The sequence below is a fragment of the Montipora foliosa genome, unplaced genomic scaffold (assembly GCF_036669935.1).
Source record: "Montipora foliosa isolate CH-2021 unplaced genomic scaffold, ASM3666993v2 scaffold_407, whole genome shotgun sequence".
NCBI classification, from domain to species: Eukaryota; Metazoa; Cnidaria; class Anthozoa; order Scleractinia; family Acroporidae; genus Montipora; species Montipora foliosa.
Window position 1 is genome coordinate 1,517 of NW_027179709.1, and position 6,986 is coordinate 8,502.

Consider the following 6,986-nt stretch of genomic DNA (forward strand, 5'->3'; position numbering starts at 1 on the left):
GTGCCAAATGATGCTTAGGCTAGAATTTTTCCCAAGAGTTTTGTCCAAGATTGCATGTCAAATGAGGATCACCAATGTAACCTAGGTAAAAACGGATTCAAACTGAGAACGGATTTTACCGGCAACATATATAAACTGCTAGAAGCCCAATGGAGCCTCCTTAATATAAAACTACTGGAATAGTGAAATTAGACTTTTGTGGAAAGGTCTAAATAAAGCTAGATAGATAGGAAAGTTTGAAACACCCTCTTTGTCTTCATGCAATGTTCAATTTTTGTCGTCGTTTGTTTCACAGCAACAGATTTCCGTGACTTATATCGTATAAAGAATAGGAGTAAAATTGAAAAATTAAAGAGGAAACTTACCGAGAGCACGCTGGACTGTAAGGGCTACTATCAGAAAGGCTATCAGACAAATCACTCGATTCATTTGTAACCTGTCGAACAACCAAAATGAAAAAAAAATATATGAAAAAAACATTAGTAAACTTAGGTCAGTCTTGTTTTCACAAGGACTATAGTGGTTATGATTAATACTGTTCACTCTCTGTGTGCGATGTTTTAATAGTTTTCACTTTTATAGTTATATAAATATCAGGAAACATTATGAGTCCCCCCTGAATTTTAAGCCTATTGCCATTAAAATGATGTGAAATCTACAGTTAGTCATACTACGTTGTTAGTTCAATGCTGACTCTTGTTAAAGTGGCCGCGCAGTCGTGGGAACAATAGATAAAAATAATCTTTACATCATTGGCGCGATTTAAAATTTTAATAAAGTTCAAATAATCAACATGGGGCACAGCAATTTCCTCCCTTACTTATATTCTCTTGTTTCAATCCTGCCTTTTTAGCCTCGTTATCAAGCTCAAATTCAAAAGATGAAAGAATTACACTTTCATGCTTTTACCGTTATGTTATTGTTATTATTATTGTTGGTTAGTTTGAATGTGACGAACATTTAATCTACAAAGAATCATTTTATTGATACAGGGAAATTTGGAGTTATCAAACGCGTTGATAAAGGTCGAATTAGCACCATGAACGATTTGGAATGCTGACGTTTTGAGCGTTAGCCCCTCATCGCTCTGACGAAGGGCTAACGCTCGAAACGTCAGTTTTCCAAATCGTTCATGGTGGTAATTCGACCTTTATCAACACGTTCGATAACATCACATTTTCCTGTTTCACTCTCCCACCGACGTAGCACCACAGTTTCCTTAGAAACTAGACATTTGTTCATTGTATTGATAGATATATCTACGAATCATGTAAAAAATTTACTGTTACATTCACTATAGCTGATAATGATGTTTGAAACATCGAAACATGTTCCTTAAAACTCAAATGTGTAATTGTCTTTTTAAAAATAATAGTAGCACTTGTGCGATCAAGACCATTTAGAAAATTTATTTATTTTAGTATATAATTATTTATTAATTGTCATGTTATTAATTTAGAGATGAACTAGTTTCAAAGTTCAGGGTGGAATGCTTTTAGGAAAAATGAACTTTCTATGAGTCTTTATCAAGGGACATATCTTTAACTTTTTTTGGTCCTTTATCTTATCTTTTAACGAATTCACTTTTCAAAAGAGGTACTTTACTTGGGTTTGAATTTTGATAATAATATTTGATAATATTTGTTATCAAAGAATCAACGAAACAGTTCCGGAAAAATAGTTCCAAAAGAATAAAATTCGAATCCAAAAAATAAATGTGTTTCCAACTGTCGTGCGGGATATACAAATAAAGGAAAGTAGCGACTGGAATAGTCTCTCCAATGTCACCTTACCTTCGCTTTCCAGCTCTTTTACGAACAAACCTTTTATCATCAAAACCTGCTGGATAAATATCGATTCCTCATCGGAGATTAATCTAAGCATACACAACAAAGCCCGTAGCTTTAAACCACCGTAGCTTTAAACCACCGTGGAACACTCGTCCTAGATATGCTCCGATAGTAGTTTGAAACAAACAGTTATGGAGGAGGAAAATAAGCGGGAATAAGTTGCTTTCTCTAAAGGTTGAAATAATAATAGTTTTTGGAATACTGGGCTCGTGTTTAAACAAGAATAATGAAAAAGTAGACACGCAATAATTATTCCTCTTTAGTCTAAGATATTTTTCTTTCGTCTCATCCATCTATAAAACTCCTTAGGCGAATTCCGAGTTCAAACGCTTCCCTCTTTCTCTTACCTAATTTCAATAAATCCTACCGATTACTCTGTGTTAAGTTTGTAAATAATGGTATCAAGCCATGTAAAAAAATGCCTTTTCTGTAGCTGGGAAAATATTAGAAAGTCTCAAGGAACTTGAATTTCATGTCATTCTCAAACTGTCACGGACATTTGTAGGGCTAGAAAAAAAATACAGTTCAATTTTCCAACGTTTTAATTATGGTTGCAGAAGAAAAACATCAATTTCGAGACATTTTGGTCAAGAATTAGCACTCACTCGGTTAATTTCTTGATAAAACCTTTAGGCGTTTTGAGGTAAGACGAAAAAAAAAAGCGCTGAAACCGACATTAATTGCAAACCTGTCCAAGTTACAAGTGCTTTCTTATTAACAATTGTCATACTTAATTATTCTTGCATTCTAAGAACATATTTAGTTTTGAACATACCTTTTCAAGGAACGAGGACTAAAAGCAAGAAAAACGTCTGGAGGATTGTTTCTGTCCGAGCAGCAACAAGCATCTGTCACCACCTGCTTTTGAAGCCACGCGAGAAGGGATCAGGTCGTCAATCTGACTTTTTTAAATACATAGTTCCCGTTTTATTAATTAGCAGAAATTATTACTAATATATATACATATTGAGGCAAGCCTAAAAGGAGAGCTCTTCAATTATCATATGTTTATGTTTATGTAATTCGCTGGCCATGCAACTTCACGTAAAAAATGAAAAAAAAAAAAAGGTTTCCACCTCATGCAACTTCCCACCAAAGTAGCGCGACATTTCGCGTATTAGCTTACATGAAAAGTTGAGCGTAAGGACGTACGGCCTTACGATGACGTCATAACCAAAATTTCTCGGGGTTTGCATGGTCGCCTTCGACCTTCGTCCTGCAGATCCTCCTTAATGATGATACCGCTATAAATATTTCACTTATTCCACTCAAACTCATTCATTCCAACCGTGATGGTGAATAGTTAACATAATACCAGAAATAAGCAAAACGTCCGCACAGATTGTATGCAAAACCTTTCATTACGGGATTTATTATTCCACTATTGCGTCATTTTCTAGTATTTTTGGCTTTATACTGCTTTTACTGAGAATCGTACGGACTGCATAATAGTTGTAAGGTGCGAGTGAATGACGAAAACAACACAGACAAAACCATTCAAATGTCCTTTGTTTGCTTGAATAAACAAAACTCTCGGGCTTTGCATCGTGTTGGAAACAATTTCTTTTATTGAAAAACTCTTGTTCCGTCCGTATTTGCTCTGTTCTAAGGCAGGTCAAACCGGGACACTATAGTATATTAAGGCCTCTTCGTGTTCGGTAAGCGTATTAGCAGGCAGTGGGGTCATGAATCGTACATATTTGAACGACATACCTGTCCGTGGCACCGGGTAATACGAGGATGGATGGGTAAAGTTTGCCCCCCATTTGGTTTCTCGCTTTATACTTATTAATGACTCCTTTGATATTGTACCGAAGTCTGTTGCATATTGAAGGAGGGCATCAAAGGTCTTGCGCTTAAAATGCGAAATAGGATTTAAATCCTCTGCTATTGTTGTAAGTAAAGTTTTCCAGTCAATGTTATCTTTGAGCTGTGGATTAATAATTTCGATTTTGCTCATAAGGCTCTTCACACCATTAAGTAGACGGTCTACAAAAGTTTGTGTCTTTCGGGACACAGTTCCTTAGGGACCATTGGTTGCCGAGCAAGGGGAGGTACTTGGGTCAATTTTCGCTGGGTATGTGCCGCTGGCCTCTCAGAACCCCTACCCCTTTATAGTCTATTTTATGGCCAATTATAGACCCCGTCTTAGTCACTTTCTGTTTATGGATAAACCTTACATAAAGTCTTTTAATTGTATTTCAAAACGGAATGTAATGCGACTAGTAAATAGTAAATCAACAGCGCTACATTTCTTCCTGTAACTACCTTTGTTACCGTGAATCTCCCACTAGCCAGAATTTTCTTACCCCCAAACCCCCGACAATTTGCGACCCCATTCTAGTAACTCTATCGGGGCACTCTGTTGAAAATGCAACCTCATTATTGTGAATCCAGTCGTAAAAATGCGACCCCATCCAGCGGCACATCTCCATTTAATAGGAAGTTCCCCCACCCCGACAGCGACAATCCGTTTTTAACTTCGACAAAGCGACATCTTTTCACTTTGTTATTTCGACAGCGACATGACCGATCAGGCCATCATGACTCTAAATCTTCTCTTCTGTTGGTTTTTCGACATTTATATTTCTTGTGCAAATAAAGAATTATTAACAAACCACCATTAAACACTTGACGCACTTGTTATTCAGTAAGCGTCTTATGTCTCTTATTTCCTTTTTTGGTTCAAAGGTCGACACGTAGTCGCGTCAGTCATGATTCTCTGTAACTTGGTGACTTTTATCGCGTCTGTGCGGCTTTTCTGGCGCTTTTTGTTAACGTAGAGTACGTGAAATGGGAAAACATTAAAAAAATCGCACAGCAGTCACAGCATTCTCAAAAAAAGGAAAAGGAAGGACAAAAAGAGCCACGAGGGGAAAGAAAGGAAAGGTAAGTTGTCTGACAATGTTTACCAGTAATTACTGACTAATAACTACTTAGAGGGTTTTGACGGTCTTCCTTGCATTAAGTGTCCAGAGATGACAGCAATTAATAATTAATAATGCGAGGGCTTAATTGTTGCTTGATTTTTACGTATTTCGATGACCGTATAAACACTTCCGTAGCTGGTTTTCACAGCATTCTCAAAAAAAGCAAAAAGAAGGACAAAAAGAGTTGCAAGGGGAAAGAAAGGAAAGGTACGTTGTCTGACATTGTTTGCCAGTAATTACTGACCAATAATTACTCAGAGGGTTTTCACGGTATTCCTTGCATTTCAACATGTCTAGCAATGACAGCAATTAATAATTAATATTGCAAGGGCTTAACCGCTCGTTTCCGCTTATAGCCCCTCTCCACCCCCTACACCCCCCCCCCTCCTCCCCCCAAAGTTATAAACCCACCCAAAACTACTTACGAATTGTGTAAGCCAGGGTTTACAGCCCAGAATTTTACAAAATTTCTGATCAATTCTGACGGGCGGGCCTAAATAGGTGGGGAATAAATTGTTTCCTCTTTTGCACGCCGGAAGCGTGATGTGCAATGACTGTAACCAGTCAGCAAACTCTGCCACAGTAATAACTTCTGGACTGTCAGCCAGAGAAGAGAATGAGCGCCAAAGGTCGCGGCAGAAACTGTTCTTCAAACTAATTATAGTAGTTAGCAAATCTTGGAAGTGACACGTACTTAAATGTTTTTCTTCCAGAAAAACACATGTTGGTGCCATAATGAGGCTCCTGTGGCTAAGCCCGTTAAGGTCGCTAAGATCACCAAAACCGTTCCATCTCTGACTTTCTCAGTAATGGTGATCTCAGTCGTGGTTGATCTTCTATAAAAAAAAAAGGAAGGTTTTACTCTTTAAATTAAACAAAATTACAGGACGCAAAAATTAAGCACGTTTAGCCAACATTTGTATTCTAGCGAAAAAGCTACAGCGACAATTGTATTGGAGCGAAAAAGGGACAGCGACATTTGTCTCTAGCCAAATAGGCGACAGGTGGCCTGGAAAATGAGCTACAAAGCGACATCAGAACCCCCTTTGGAAGGCCTCGAAAGTGTCTACATAAAATAGCACCGCCACAACTTTTTACCACGTCGTACTTTTGCTTCTCGGCACTAACTTTTCCAGCATTTGATTTTCTAGCCACCTTCTCGTTTTCACGGTATATTACGAGTTGTCCCTCATTTCTTTCTTATCAGTACCACAACGCATTGGCTTAATTATGACAGAATCACCATATTTCAGAGTCCAGCTGCGTACGACTATTTCGACCATGTGCCCGTAACGAGCCAGTCTCTATCCGCGTGAACAGAGTACATTCACACACAAATGCTGCCTATTTTCTTTAAATTTAATGAAACTTTAGCTCGCTTTCCTCATCTGATGCAAGCAAGACGAGCAATTCCAGCTCCAGCTGCTGCTGGGTCGAAATTTTCCGTTTTGCCACTAAATTTTGTGAGGCGTCAAGTTTCAGGCCTTGGCTTTGTCGTTGAGTCCAAGAAAATCTATTACATTTTTTCTGAATGAGTGAAAAGATCTGTGCTCCTGCTCAATCTTTATCCTGCCCTTGTATCTTTTTATCGGCTTTTCCTCTCCACTACGATAAAAACTAAAAATAGCTTTCACCACGGCCATCGCATGGATATCGCAAAGTCGTCAATGAAACTGGAGAAGATCTAAAGTAAAGTAGTAATAGGTGTCAAAACGTCAACTCACGCTGTGACACCATTCGTCAGACACTTCTAATGGCTTCTAACAACTCCGTTTTGTAGAAAAGTGAAGAGTATCGGCTTTCCTCGCTGCAAATTCATAAAATTCTAGACTAGTTGAGTCTTCAAACGAGACATTGGACTTTTATTTTTATGCCGAGAACTTTTTGCGGTTAACATGTTTTACGACCAACGATTAATAATAACCGCTTACTAACCGAGCGCGAGGGCCGTACTGGGGAATATTGGCCCGAGGACGTGGCAGTACGGACCGAGCGAAGCGAGTTCCCTAGCTACTGCCACGACCGAGTACGGCCCGAGCAAACTCGGTTAGTAAGTTGTTTATTATATATATGGCACTCTGTTTCTGATAGTAAAATGCACTTCCGATGCAATCAATCTTTTTGGCTTTTTATCTTTTAGCATTTTATCTTTTTAGCTTTTAAATCTTTTTATCTTTAAATCTTGTTAGCTTCTTCTGGTAGTTTC

General features: G+C 38.2%; 1 long non-coding RNA gene across 2 annotated transcripts; it reads right to left on the reverse strand.

Moving 5' to 3' along the window:
* Window positions 1–228: 228 nt before the first annotated feature.
* LOC137988135 (uncharacterized) lies at window positions 229–2,696 on the reverse strand. Of its 2 annotated transcripts, none has more exons than XR_011120744.1 (3): window positions 2,626–2,696; window positions 1,794–1,842; window positions 229–436 (listed from the first exon to the last, which is right to left on the reverse strand). It is a non-coding gene; the product is annotated as an uncharacterized lncRNA (long non-coding RNA). The 2 variants fall into 2 exon arrangements; XR_011120743.1 differs by having other exon boundaries at window positions 1,794–1,839; window positions 2,626–2,695.
* Between the last annotated feature and the right edge of the window lie 4,290 nt (window positions 2,697–6,986).